We start from the raw sequence: 15,964 nt of genomic DNA, 5'->3' as shown, positions 1-15,964 counted from the left end.
CAGGGATCCCAATTTTTTTTTTAAGCAGAGACGGCATTTTATTAAGGTGGTATCCAGAGGGGGGGTAGTGAGCTATCATATTTAAATGATAATACCTCAATTTTTTTTTAAATCAGGGGTGCCAATAAGTTAATTATTTTTTTTATTTAAAGCAGAGACGGTATCCTATCAAGATAGTATCCATAGGGGGGGGCATAGGGAGTTATTATATTTAAGTGATAGTACCTTAATTTTTTTTATTGAAAGCAGGGATGCCAAAAAGTTGAAAAGTTGACAAAAATTAACAAGATTTTCGTGAGTTATACTTGATACAGCACTTGTATAGTTTTATCGTCCAAGGGGAAATGGACATATGCGTCCAACCCGTTTTTTTTTCTTATTGATGAAACGGGTTTAATTTGAAAACATACATTCATAAGTACCAGGCAGATTCACACTAAAACGAATTGGTGTGACCAATTCAAAAGCAATATCGACATCCCCACCTAACGTTGGGCTCGAGTGACAATGGCGCCCTTGGTTCAGTGCTCAAGTTATATTAAAAGGCCAGGTAATAATAAAAGCTTTCAATTTGGGAGGTTCAAGGAGGAGTCTTTGACAGTCTTATGACCTCAGGGTACTAGATGTTGCAATGTTCTTACGTATCTACAGTGGTTTAAAAAATTCGATCACCCCACAAAGGATTACCAAAAATATGCACAAATATAACAAATGTAACATTTGGAATATTATAACACTTTTTTCAAAGCTTTGAAGAAAAGCAAAAAATGGCTAAATACCCCTAACTATGCTTCAAAGCTATTTTAAAAAGAAACTCTTTGGAGATTTCCATGGAAATGACCACAGCAGAAGCTTTGAGCCTGGGTGGGAATCTATAATTTTTTTATTTGAATAAATCAACATAACAAAAAAAAACATATACCCCCAACAGAGAGCAAAGCTCGTAAACTAAGAGGAGTCTTTGAGTATTTTGACCACAAGTGACTTATTGTTGCGACTTTCTTAAATTTGGTAATTTTTGTGAGCATTTGGAAATCAAAGCTTAAACTGAATAACTGATAGTAAGTGTCCTAACATTTTGTTTGGGTTAAAAATGACGAACTAGGATGAAAATATTAATATCTTCCTGGAGCTAATTCAGTCTGCTTATTATTTCATTTAATTCCATTTAAAACGGACGAGATTTTATTTTTTACCAGAAAATAGCTGGCATTTAATTTTTCTTCATACCGAATAAACCATTAAGTGTTTTTTGTTTGATTGTAATTGAAGGGTTCTCATGTGAAGTGTTCATCATGTATTTTTCAATTTGTTGAATTTACTCCTTTTAGATGCAGTTTATAATTTGACTGATGCAAATAGCGACGAAGACCACACTGCCTTTCCATCATAAACAAATAAGTAGAACAACAGGGAAATTTTTATACAAGACAGTGGAACGCAACTGTCTTGTCTTGTATAAAAAATTTCCCTGTTGTTCTACTTATTAGTTTATAATTTGACTGATATTAGGTGTTTATCAATGTATAATTTGGAATGAATCCCCAAAAGAAAAAAAAAACGAATGATCTCCGAAAGAGTAGCAAAAACTAGTAAATAATAAGTACTTGCACTTTAGCCTACGTGGCATATATTACAAAAAGAAACCAAAAAACTTCACCGTACAATTTTTTTAAATTATAATGAACAACCAAATTTTGATGCTAGAAGTCTTTTTAGGAATCCAAAAGAGCAAAAAAACAACAATCAATATCAAAGTCACCCATTTCAACTGTTTTAATAGTGACATAGTAGTTATAGGCAAAGGGCATTATGAACAAATTACGCTTTTATGTTCAAACTTGTATTCAAAGTTTTTATCCAGGTAACTGTTAAATCCTGTTATAAAGTATTTGAAGTTTTGCATGCAGTAATGCTTGAAGAAAAAAACTGCTAATTTTGACAATTATTTATGTAGAATGCATGGCTAATAGACACTTCAACTACTCATATTATACAATGGTTCTGAAACACCACAATCATTTTGTTTCTACCACATTTCTACTTCTGTCGATGGATAACGAAGAAGACCAGATTCAACCCAGCAACCTGTGAATTTTTGAACTCATGAATAGGCTCGAATCTGTTGTAAATTTAAGCTGTGATTTGAGAAAGACTGATGAAAACATTAATGTTTGCGGTCAACATTGATCACGCCGGCGGCGCGCCACCGACATCTTACCGCGGCGTGGCGTGCTGTTTTTGGCCCCGCCACCGCCTGTCTTCCCTCATCGGCGCGGCGCCGGGGTCTAATCTTAATCATCTTAATAATATATCTTCTTTTCAAGATAGCATAAAGTCCATCCTCTTGAATTTTACCGAAACTGCAATTTAATATATCTTACTCATATTAATTATATATCTTCTTTGTAGGACAGCATAAATCCCAATTAAAATGGGGTTGCTTTATCATAGATACCTATAACAAATAAAAATTATAGTAAACTGATTTTAGCAACAGACAACTAAAGCATAACATATTTTTCAGTTTTTCCACTCTTCCTTGCATTAGCATTATACGTCGCATTTTGAATTACTGCAGCAGGGTTGCCACCCGGTGAAAAAAGTAATCACTAGATGTTAGTGATTTTTTGGTTGATTTAGTAATTCGCTTCCATAATCTGGTGATTTATGCGCTGATTTAGGGATTTTTTTCGGAAATAACAAATCACTAGAAATGGTGATAAATCATTAGAGGTGGCAACCCTGTACTGCAGTTGAATGAATCGTTGAAGTCTAACAAATAATTTTCACTAGCGGAGGGAGAGCTTAAGCGCTGGGTTTATGACGTCTTTATTCTAAAATTCCTAGAAAGTTACAATATGACCCTATGAGTTATATATTGATATATTTACTTCAAGCAAACACCAATTTTCTATACAATTAATTTATTTAAAATATTTACAGTAGAGTTGGTACTTCATTAATATCAAATGTTGGTGATACGAAACTCATAAAGTAAATTGCCTTTGTTTCTTCCCTCTTTATAGCTCCTCTCAGCCGGCCTTCGGCTATTACGGATTCTGAAGGGATATAGGATCCCTCAGTCTTATTACCCTCTTTTCATCTTATCTCCAACGGGTGTACAAGTTCAATTTCTAAATAAGTGTCAATTTGGTCCATCTGACGAATCAAATTCTATTTCAATTTTATTCCAAACCGTTCGTTTGAAAGCAAATTGTCTTATTCAAAGGGACTTTAATAAATATAAAAATAGGTCAGGTGTTATAAATTGACTTATTTTTTCAGAAAGGCTTCTCTATTTAGGCAATAAGTCTTTATTCATATTGGGCCAATCATCTGCAGTTCTCATTCAATGCAATCGTGGGATTTACCTGTATGCCACAGCTAGGGGAGAAACTTGCTTTCTCTGGGTCTTCTCCTCTTTTAGGTAAAAAAAAATGTAAACATTGAACATCCGAGAAACAGAGAGTTTATTTGCAAGACAAATTGTGCGACTTCAAACTTATCGTTCTTCTTTCTGGCTTAAAAATTCAAACGAGCGAACCAATCAGTTGGTATTTAACTTTCCCTTCTTTTTACTGGTTTAAGATTTCACAAATAGTTAGTGAATGAAAACTCGGGTTATTTGGCTTCCTTTTCAGGCGTAAACCTAAGGAACAATGTAATAGTCTTACGAAAATACGGCACAGACTTTACCAATTCAACTCAACATTTTAAAACTAAAACACTGAGGGCACTTGTTAATTAAACGAAACACACTCAAGAAGTACGCTTTGTAAGATCTCAGAAAAGCTGTTTCTTAGCCACAAAGACGGGTGAAAGAATGCATTGGACTGATATAATTTGGGCTATATAGTTGCATGATAGGGGGTGGGGTGGGGTAAAGTATAGCAGTTCTGCATGCAAAATGTGTTAGCAACAGTTATTCTATATATTATGAAATAAGATTTTTTTATAGCCTCACGCTGTCCGAATATTTTACCCCCCCCCTAATGTGCAAATATATATCCCAATCTATATAAGTCCAATGCATTCTGTCACCCGTGTTTGTTACTAGGAAACCGGTCAAAATGAGATATTAAGATGATAGTGATAAGATTAAAATTAACTATGTTGAATTTGTTGATTAACAATGACAATGTAGACAGAAATGACTTTGAGGCTAGATTTCACAATTGTTTTTCATCAGTACTACTTTAGTCGCCAACTTCGTCACTGATGTTACCGTCGTCCTTTCTATTGTCATTACCTAAACTTGATGTTACCGTCACTGATGTTGCTGTGAAATTTTTTGTCCTTGTTTTTTTATATCGTCTTAATCCTCAGGACCACAATCATCATCGTTGCTCTTTTCTACGTCGTCGTTTGAAGTATCATACCTTCTTGTAAGTGTAAGGTCAATCAGACTAGTATAATCAGAGTGGTATTTTAGGATACATTTAAGGAACGTATGAACAATGCTATTCTCAATCAATGATATTGACCCTATCTGTATAAATTATTATCAAGCTTGACACTGCAGAATCAGAGCTTGCTATTCGCTAGATACAGCCATGATGATTGATCAGTCACATCGAGATGTGACTGACAGAGAGACCGCTAAAAGATCGATAATTGTTTTGCTGACATATTTTGAAAATCTATCTCAATGTATCCTCTTTTTAAATCAGAGTTTTATATTTGGTTCAAGAGTACTGAAAGCACAGACAATACTACGGCAGCTACTACCAACTCACCACTGCACCAAGCCGTCTTAGACCAACACACCTGCGCAAGCTTCTTCTCTGTCCCAATCTATGTGACACTTCACTCCTTGCCCCTTCCAACAAAGTTCCAATCTCTTTTAAATTCTGTCTTATAACCCCTTTCCACCCTATTTGGGGGCGTCAATCATCCATAATCTTTAACTACCGACTCAAAATGTACGTTGCACATGTGATGTTGTGCCAAAAGATGCATTGAATGCTCCACATGAAACTTATATAATTCTCGATAGTGACGATGGTTACCTCGGCTAGCATTTCGGCTAGCATCGGCTGCTATACACACTAAGCCTAATATAATACTTATAGTTGCACATGTGATGTTGTGCCAAAGACGCATTGAATGCTCCGCATGAAACTTATATAATTCTCGATAGTGACGAGTGACGATAGTGACGATAATCGGCTGCTATACACACTAAGCCTACTATAATACATATAGTTGCACATGTGATACTGTGCCAAAAGATGCATTGAATGCTCCACATGAAACTTATATAATTCTCGATAGTGACGATGGTTACCTCGGCTAGCATTTCGGCTAGCATCGGCTGCTATACACACTAAGCCTACTATAATACTTATAGTTGCACATGTGATGTTGTGCCAAAAGATGCATTGAATGCTCCACATGAAACTTATATAATTCTCGATAGTGACGATGGTTACCTCGGCTAGCATATCGGCTAGCATCGGCTGCTATACACACTAAGCCTAATATAATACTTATAGTTGCACATGTGATGTTGTGCCAAAGACGCATTGAATGCTCCTCATGAAACTTATATAATTCTCGATAGTGACGATGGTTACCTCGGCTAGCATTTCGGCTAGCATCGGCTGCTATACACACTAAGCCTACTATAATACATATAGTTGCACATGTGATGCTGTGCCAAAAGATGCATTGAATGCTCCACATGAAACTTATATAATTCTCGATAGTGACGATGGTTACCTCGGCTAGCATTTCGGCTAGCATCGGCTGCTATACACACTAAGCCTAATATAATACTTATAGTTGCACATGTGATGTTGTGCCAAAGACGCATTGAATGCTCCACATGAAACTTATATAATTCTCGATAGTGACGATGGTTACCTCGGCTAGCATTTCGGCTAGCATTGGCTGCTATACACACTAAGCCTACTATAATACATATAGTTGCACATGTGATACTGTGCCAAAAGATGCATTGAATGCTCCACATGAAACTTATATAATTCTCGATAGTGACGATGGTTACCTCGGCTAGCATTTCGGCTAGCATCGGCTGCTATACACACCAAGCCTAATATAATACTTATAGTTGCACATGTGATGTTGTGCCAAAGACGCATTGAATGCTCCGCATGAAACTTATATAATTCTCGATAGTGACGATGGTTACCTCGGCTAGCATTTCGGCTAGCATCGGCTGCTATACACACTAAGCCTACTATAATACATATAGCTGCACATGTGATGCTGTGCCAAAAGATGCATTGAATGCTCCACATGAAACTTATATAATTCTCGATAGTGACAATGGTTACCTCGGCTAGCATTTCGGCTAGTATCGGCTGCTATACACACTAAGCCTACTATAATACTTATAGTTGCACATGTGATGTTGTGCCAAAAGATGCATTGAATGCTCCACATGAAAATTATATAATTCTCGATAGTGACGATGGTTACCTCGGCTAGCATCGGCTGCTATACACACTAAGCCTAATATAATACTTATAGTTGCACATGTGATGTTGTGCCAAAAGATGCATTGAATGCTCCACATGAAACTTATATAATTCTCGATAGTGACGATGGTTACCTCGGCTAGCATTTCGGCTAGCATCGGCTGCTATACACACTAAGCCTAATATAATACTTATAGATGCACATGTGATGATGTGCCAAAGACACATTGAATGCTACTTATGAAAATTATATAATTCTCGATAGTGACGATGGTTACCTCGGCTAGCATTTCGGCTAGCATCGGCTGCTATACACACTAAGCCTAATATAATACATATAGCTGCACATGTGATGCTGTGCCAAAAGATGCATTGAATGCTCCTCATGAAACTTATATAATTCTCGATAGTGACGATGGTTACCTCGGCTAGCATTTCGGCTAGCATCGGCTGCTATACACACTAAGCCTACTATAATACTTATAGTTGCACATGTGATGATGTGCCAAAAGATGCATTGAATGATCCACATGAAAATTATATAATTCTCGATAGTGTCGATGGTTACCTCGGCTAGCATCGGCTGCTATACACACTAAGCCTAATATAATACTTATAGTTGCACATGTGATGCTGTGCCAAAAGATGCATTGAATACTCCACATGAAAATTATATAATTCTCGATAGTGACGATGGTTACCTCGGCTAGCATCGGCTGCTATACACACTAAGCCTAATATAATACTTATAGTTGCACATGTGATGTTGTGCCAAAAGATGCATTGAATGCTCCACATGAAACTTATATAATTCTCGATAGTGACGATGGTTACCTCGGCTAGCATTTCGGCTAGCATCGGCTGCTATACACACTAAGCCTACTATAATACTTTTAGTTGCACATGTGATGTTGTGCCAAAAGATGCATTGAATGCTCCACATGAAAATTATATAATTCTCGATAGTGACGATGGTTACCTCGGCTAGCATTTCGGCTAGCATCGGCTGCTATACACACTAAGCCTACTATAATACTTATAGTTGCACATGTGATGTTGTGCCAAAAGATGCATTGAATGCTCCACATGAAACTTATATAATTCTCGATAGTGACGATGGTTACCTCGGCTAGCATCGGCTGCTAAACACACTAAGCCTAATATAATACTAATAGTTGCACATGTGATGTTGTGCCAAAGACGCATTGAATGCTCCGCATGAAACTTATATAATTCTCGATAGTGACGATGGTTACCTCGGCTAGCATTTCGGCTAGCATCGGCTGCTATACACACTAAGCCTACTATAATACATATAGCTGCACATGTGATGCTGTGCCAAAAGATGCATTGAATGCTCCACATGAAACTTATATAATTCTCGATAGTGACGATGGTTACCTCGGCTAGCATCGGCTGCTATACACACTAAGCCTAATATAATACTTATAGTTGCACATGTGATGTTGTGCCAAAGACGCTTTGAATGCTCCGCATGAAACTTATATAATTCTCGATAGTGACGATGGTTACCTCGGCTAGCATTTCGGCTAGCATCGGCTGCTATACACACTAAGCCTACTATAATACATATAGTTGCACATGTGATGCTGTGCCAAAAGATGCATTGAATGCTCCACATGAAACTTATATAAGTCTCGATAGTGACGATGGTTACCTCGGCTAGCATTTCGGCTAGCATCGGCTGCTATACACACTAAGCCTAATATAATACTTATAGTTGCACATGTGATGTTGTGCCAAAGACGCATTGAATGCTCCTTATGAAACTTATATAATTCTCGATAGTGACGATGGTTACCTCGGCTAGCATTTCGGCTAGCATCGGCTGCTATACACACTAAGCCTACTATAATACATATAGCTGCACATATGATGCTGTGCCAAAAGATGCATTGAATGCTCCACATGAAACTTATATAATTCTCGATAGTGACGATGGTTACCTCGGCTAGCATTTCGGCTAGCATCGGCTGCTATACACACTAAGCCTACTATAATACTTATAGTTGCACATGTGATGTTGTGCCAAAAGATGCATTGAATGCTCCACATGAAAATTATATAATTCTCGATAGTGACGATGGTTACCTCGGCTAGCATCGGCTGCTATACACACTAAGCCTAATATAATACTTATAGTTGCACATGTGATGTTGTGCCCAAAGATGCATTGAATGCTCCACATGAAACTTATATAATTCTCGATAGTGACGATGGTTACCTCGGCTAGCATTTCGGCTAGCATCGGCTGCTATACACACTAAGCCTAATATAATACTTATAGTTGCACATGTGATGTTGTGCCAAAGACACATTGAATGCTCCGTATGAAACTTATATAATTCTCGATAGTGACGATGGTTACCTCGGCTAGCATTTCGTCTAGCATCGGCTGCTATACACACTAAGCCTACTATAATACTTATAGCTGCACATGTGATGCTGTGCCAAAAGATGCATTGAATGCTCCACATGAAACTTATATAATTCTCGATAGTGACGATGGTTACCTCGGCTAGCATTTCGGCTAGCATCGGCTGCTATACACACTAAGCCTACTATAATACTTATAGTTGCACATGTGATGTTGTGCCAAAAGATACATTGAATCCTCCACATGAAAATTATATAATTCTCGATAGTGACGATGGTTACCTCGACTAGCATCGGCTGCTATACACACTAAGCCTAATATAATACTTATAGTTGCACATGTGATGTTGTGCCAAAAGATGCATTGAATGCTCCACATGAAACTTATATAATTCTCGATAGTGACGATGGTTACCTCGGCTAGCAATTCGGCTAGCATCGGCTGCTATACACACTAAGCCTACTATAATACTTATAGTTGCACATGTGATGTTGTGCCAAAAGATGCATTGAATGCTCCACATGAAAATTATATAATTCTCGATAGTGACGATGGTTACCTCGGCTAGCATCGGCTGCTATACACACTAAGCCTAATATAATACTAATAGTTGCACATGTGATGTTGTGCCAAAAGATGCATTGAATACTCCACATGAAACTTATATAATTCTCGATAGTGACGATGGTTACCTCGGCTAGCATTTCGGCTAGCATCGGCTGCTATACACACTCAGCCTAATATAATACTTATAGTTGCAAATGTGATGTTGTGCCAAAAGATGCATTGAATGCTCCACATCAAAATTATATAATTCTCGATAGTGACGATGGTTACCTCAGCTAGCATCGCCTGCTATACACACTAAGCCTAATATAATACTTATAGTTGCACATGTGATGTTGTGCCAAAAGATGCATTGAATGCTCCACATGAAACTTATATAATTCTCGATAGTGACGATGGTTACCTCGGCTAGCATTTCGGCTAGCATCGGCTGCTATACACACTAAGCCTAATATAATACTTATAGTTGCACATGTGATGTTGTGCCAAAAGATGCATTGAATGCTCCACATGAAACTTATATAATTCTCGATAGTGACGATGGTTACCTCGGCTAGCATTTCGGCTAGTATCGGCTGCTAGACACACTAAGCCTACTATAATACTTATAGTTGCACATGTGATGTTGTGCCAAAAGATACATTGAATGCTCCACATGAAAATTATATAATTCTCGATAGTGACGATGGTTACCTCGGCTAGCATCGGCTGCTATACACACTAAGCCTAATATAATACTTATAGTTGCACATGTGATGTTGTGCCAAAAGATACATTGAATGCTCCACATGAAACTTATATAATTCTCGATAGTGACGATGGTTACCTCGGCTAGCATTTCGGCTAGCATCGGCTGCTATACACACTAAGCCTAATATAATACTTATAGTTGCACATGTGATGTTGTGCCAAAAGATGCATTGAATGCTCCACATGAAAATTATATAATTCTCGATAGTGACGATGGTTACCTCGACTAGCATCGGCTGCTATACACACTAATCCTAATATAATACTTATAGTTGCACATGTGATGTTGTGCCAAAAGATTCATTGAATGCTCCACATGAATCTTATATCATTCTCGATAGTGACGTTGGTTACCTCGGCTAGCATTTCGGCTAGCATCGGCTGCTATACACACTAAGCCTAATATAATACTTATAGTTGCACATGTGATGTTGTGCCAAAAGATGCATTGAATGCTCCACATGAAACTTATATAATTCTCGATAGTGACTATGGTTACCTCGGCTAGCATTTCGGCTAGCATCGGCTGCTATACACACTAAGCCTACTATAATACTTATAGTTGCAAATGTGATGTTGTGCCAAAAGATGCATTGAATGCTCCACATGAAAATTATATAATTCTCGATAGTGACGATGTTTACCTCAGCTAGCATCGGCTGCTATACACACTACGCATATTATAATACTTATAGTTGCACATGTGATGTTGTGCCAAAAGATTCATTGAATGCTCCACATGAAACTTATATAATTCTCGATAGTGACGATGGTTACCTCGGCTAGCATTTCGGCTAGCATCGGCTGCTATACACACTAAGCCTAATATATTACTTTTAGTTGCACATGTGATGTTGTGCCAAAAGATGCATTGAATGCTCCACATGAAACTTATATAATTCTCGATAGTGACAATGGTTACCTCGGCTAGCATTTCGGCTAGTATCGGCTGCTATACACACTAAGCCTACTATAATACTTATACCAATAGACTTTTGCAACTACTTGTTGCGTTTACCAGGCCGAGCCTTTGGTAAAATAATTCAAATTGCTGCTAAACCATAAAATCAGTCAATTCACCGCTAATTCGTATTGAATTTAGTCCAATAACGACACTTTTTTTGTTAATCAATTTTTTTTTCATCTGGCCAAGCAAATAAGGGTTACCCCTATGTGACGTCTCTACTTTTCAAGACATCACGTCAGACGAATATCAAACAGTTGCCATGAGTAACTCTGCACCAATTTTTCAGAAGGAATTCACTATATTATTTTATCACATTAGCATGTTACTATTATTAGTATATTCTAAATTACTATTAATATTTGTATAGTTATATATTCTATTATTATTATTAGCATTTTGACGTACTAATGGTATAAAATGATTGCCTAAAATGACTGGCTGCACGTTATCAAACAGTTCGTGGTAACAACTGTAAATAAGGAGCGACCCGGCTCAAATTGTAATCTAAAGTCTAAAATACAGAATTTTGACACCAATAGATACATCAAAAGAATCAGATTTTAATTGTGATTTCAAATATATAAGTTTCATCAAGTTTAATCTTACCCAGCAAAAGTTACGCGCCAGAGAATATTTGGCTTGTTTTCGGAAAAAGGGGAAAAAGCCCCTTAAAAATTATAGAACCTTAATGAAAATCACACCATCATATTCAGCGTATCAGAGAACCCTACTGTAGAGGTTTCAAGCTCCTATCTACAAAAATGTGGAATTTTCCATTTTTAGCCAGAAGAAAGATCATGGATGCGTGTTTATTTGTTTTTTTGTTTTTTTCCTCTTTCCCAGGGGTAATCGTATTGACCCAGTGGTCCTAGAATATCGTGAGAGGGCTCATTCGAACGTAAATTTAAAGGTTCTAGTGTCCTTTTTAAGTGGCCAAAAAAATGGGAGGGCAACTTGGCCCCCTCCCACGCTCATTTTTTTCCTTAAGTCACCCGATCGAAATTTTGAGATAGCTATTTTATTCAGCATAGTCGAAAATCTAATTAATATGTCTTTGAGGATGACTTAATCCCCTACATTTCTCGGGGGAAGGGCTGCAAGTTATAAACTTTGCCCATTGTTTAAATATAGTGTTGGTTATTGGCAAGTATACAGGTGTTTTCAGGAGGATTTTTTTTCTAGTGGGGGGTCGGGGCTAGAGTAGGGGTTACGTGGGAGGATCTTTCCATGGAGGATATTTCCTTAGGGGAAGGGACATTTCTATGAAGGGGGCGCCAGATTTCCCAGCATTATTTAAAAAACGATCAGAAATTAAATAAAAAAACAAGTTTTTTTCAACTGAAAGTAAGAAGCAACATTAAAACTTAAAAAGAACAGAGATTATTTCGAATATGAGGTGGTTCGCCCTCTAGTCAATACCTTGCTCTTTACGCTACAGTTTTTTTTTAGTACTTTCAAAAGAGCCATCTATTCTAATTAACCGGCCTTTCTGATTCAGGGGTTTGTGATTCGGACAAAATTCGAACTTTAGCGTAAAGAGCAAGGTATTGACTAGGGAGCGAACTCCCTAATATACGTAATAAAAACATACGAATATAAAAATTCGTTACGTAAGTTAATTCGTAAGTTACGTCTGAACAAAATTTCGAGAAAGCCAATTAGCCAAAAAAAGGAAAATTAATTTGGGACTTTCGTTTTGATTATGCATGGACGGTGAGCCAAAATCAAGGCTGCATTAATTCAAAAATGTTCAGAAATTAACTTAAAAAAACAAGTTTTTTTTAACTGAAAGTAAGGAGCGACATTAAAACTTAAAACGAACAGAAATTATTCTGTATTTGAAAGGGGCTTTCCCCTCCTCAACACCTCGCTCTTTACGCTAAAGTTTTTATTGTTTAAAAACATAAAGTTGTGAGACAGAGTCAAAATTTAGCGTAAAGAGCGAGGCGTTGAGGAGGGTAAAGCCCCTTTCATATACGGAATAATTTCTGTTCGTTTTAAGTTTTAATGTCGCTCATTACTTTCAGTTAAAAAAACTTGTTTTTTTTTTTTAGTTTTATTATGTAAGAAGGTCATGCTGAGTTAAAATCCTCAAAAGAGAGTACAAACCAATATAAGTGCCAAGCTAATTTTTTAAATGGGGGCGAGCCTGCATATATACGATAGTGATAGCAAGAAGGACAAAGATTTTGAAAAAAATGACCAAAAAAGTTCATTATTAAAATATTCTAAAATACTGCATTTTTTATTAAAGGGGGGGGAGGGGGAGGCGGCTCTTCCTAAATAAGATACCTGTAAAATGTGTTAATTTGCTCTTCTTTTTTTAATTTAGAATTTGTTTCAAATTGCTCTCTTAACAGTGGTGTCATTTTATGGGGAGGCAAGGGGACGGGGACAGTTGCCCCCCAATAATTTGGAGAAAAAATGTTATACAGCCCATGCCTCTTGACTCTCCGGATGGAGACCCTTTTGCCCCCCTCCCCCCCAACAAAAATTATGAAGCTAGTCCCCTGTCTCTTATTTGCTGTGCATATTCTTATCGAAGTCTTTAATTAGTACATATTAGCTAATTTCACAGTCCAACATTGTAGTGGGTATTTTGGCCATTTGAGTTTTTTTTTTGACTTGTTACCCGATTTGAATGAGGATGTACTTACATCTTTGTTTTAATGGCATTGAGTAAGCTGATTAATACGACTTGTTGTTCCCTGAATTTATATTATTTTGAATTAGTATTTGTGGTCTACAAACTTGACCACACTCTCATGGTCACACAATTTTTTTTATTTCAAAGACACATGTAAGATATTCCGTTTGGTTTCTCCTAAAGTTGAATACAATGATGGTTATTGTAGCTATTTAATTTTGCATTATGTTACAAAGCACAAATTTATAAGATAGCAAAAAAACTGGAAAAAACATTTTGGAATTTTCAGTTTTTATGAAGTTATTCGCAGATGGAAGCTGTTTCCGACTTTGAAGGTAGGAAAACCAAAACGAAAATCTTAAGAAGCAACGTGTCTATAAGAAGTAAGAACAAATTTGAAGAACAAACAGCAAACGAATATTATGCCTGCATAAAGGAAGGTGTTCTCAGGGTTGAGAAAGAAAGAATAGAAACCATATAAATTTACAAAAAGGAAAGAATCTACAATAAAAAGAAATAGGCAGAATACATACATTTTTTATTTTTATTCTTTTTCGCTTTATATTCTCCTTTCTTTTTTGATTTTTTTTTGTCTAGATTCTTGATTTCTCAACGCTGAGGACGTTGAGAATATGTGAGGACGTTGAGGACCTTGTTGTAAATAGGAAAAATATTTTGTTCGTCTTTTTGGCTTGTCTTGAGTGGGTCATTTCGGACTTTGATCTTTTATTCATGAAAACAAGAAAAAATAACTTTGATATCAAAAGCTTCAAGTTTTAACAGTTTTTATGTATGAGTAACGGAGGCTATGAAAGATCTGCAAATCTTTAATTATCCTACAAACAAACCTAAAATATAGGAAAGCGTGTTGGATCTTTCGACTGAACGTATTGCGCTCAATTCAGTGGCCTATTAGTATCACTTTCACGAAACTATAAAATTTGACCTTTCGAATAACTACAGGTATCTGAGGTATGCAGTTTCATATGTTTTTTATAGACACCGTTTTTAGTGTTCCTTATTAGAACCAACAGTAATCATTCAGTCAGGGGTGGATTCAGGATTTTTTTTAGGGGGGGGGGCGCAAAATAGGTCGATCCAAAATTTTTTTTTTAGGGGGGGGGGGCGCAAAATAGGTTGATCCGATAAACGTGCGTTAGGAGCAAGTTTAATTAACGCAAACTTGAGCTAATTAAGTAAATTACACTACTTTAGACTACGCTAGGGGGGTGCCCCCCTCGCCCCCCTCTGAATCCGCCACTGCATTCAGTTTTGTTAAAAAAAAAGTCAGAGCAAACCTACTTTTTTGGTAGTTCCAATCTGGGAAGCCTGTTCTGATCAAATTGTGTTGGCCTTATAATTTCATAATATCTTTAACAGACGTTGTTTTTTTCTTTATTAGCACTAAAGTTGACTATTAAGCTCGAAAAAAAAACAAAATAAACAACAACAAAAAACTACACTTTTCCAGTGATTCCTATTTGCGCATTTTAACCAAAATGTGAGCTAGATTCTAGCTGGTAATTTTTTTCTGAGCTTTGCAATACAATATATCTTTAAGAATCATATTTCTTTGTTTCCTTATCAGGAGCGAAAGATCATCCAGTTTTGTCAAAAAGAAGAAGAAGAATAAAAACCTAAGGGACAAGGGAAGCCTACTTTTTTCGCTAGTTCCTATCTGTATATTTTGAGCAAAATGTGAGTTATTTGCTTGCTCGCAGCTTTCCTCTGAGCTTTGTAATTTCATAATATCTTTCATAGATATAGGTTTTTCATTCCTTATTTTGACTTGCAGAGACAATACAACTTAACAAATAGGTTTATCAACAAATCCTTCGGGGTCCTAAGTCAGTGCACTTGATTCTCCACGAAGGACCTGATTAATTGAGACGGATCTGATATCCGTACATTCAGCCGAATACTTTAAGATAGATCTGACATTTGCATTTTCAAGACAATACACTTGTAACTGTATTCAACCTATCAATTTTTTCTAGTTGAGAAGATTTCTGGAAATCCAAAAATGTCGATTAATTAGCGCATTCAGATGTGTAACTGATGTCTAGCGCATTAGAACCATGATTTGTCAATCTCAGTTTGATGTTGTTTGTGGAAGTAGAAACAGATTCCTAGAAATGTTTCTAACTTTCTCGTACCCTTAGTACTTTCACAAGCTCAAAGATTAAACG

The sequence above is a fragment of the Artemia sp. Qi Xiang Cuo genome, chromosome 10 (assembly GCF_049724085.1).
Source record: "Artemia sp. Qi Xiang Cuo chromosome 10, ASM4972408v1, whole genome shotgun sequence".
Taxonomy (NCBI): domain Eukaryota; kingdom Metazoa; phylum Arthropoda; class Branchiopoda; order Anostraca; family Artemiidae; genus Artemia; species Artemia sp. Qi Xiang Cuo.
This window is presented reverse-complemented; position numbering follows the sequence as displayed.